Below are 311 nucleotides of genomic sequence, written 5' to 3'. Positions count from 1 at the left end.
AGTTTGCCGCACCCCAAGCCTATCGGGAGTGGGGTGCGGCGAACTGTTCTCTCAACGAAAGAACTCCCCCGGCATGTTATCTCTCTATTTTGCCGATTTCTACTCTTTCCAGCCGCCTCCCCAAGCCTGGTAGAGGCTACAGTCAGACCGTTAGGCCACACCCCGACCTACTCTCGAACACCAGCAACCATATGGCCAATCCCCCCGTCCACATCCGAATATTTTAAACATTTTGAAACATTCACGGATGGCTCGAGCTCTGCCAAACACCAGCCTACCTTGCTCCCAACTTACTGCAAACCATGATTTGG

The sequence above is a fragment of the Branchiostoma belcheri genome, unplaced genomic scaffold, assembly GCF_001625305.1.
Source record: "Branchiostoma belcheri isolate BF01 breed outbred unplaced genomic scaffold, Haploidv18h27 scaffold4, whole genome shotgun sequence".
Lineage (NCBI taxonomy): Eukaryota > Metazoa > Chordata > Leptocardii > Amphioxiformes > Branchiostomatidae > Branchiostoma > Branchiostoma belcheri.
Note: the sequence above shows the minus strand (reverse complement) of the source record.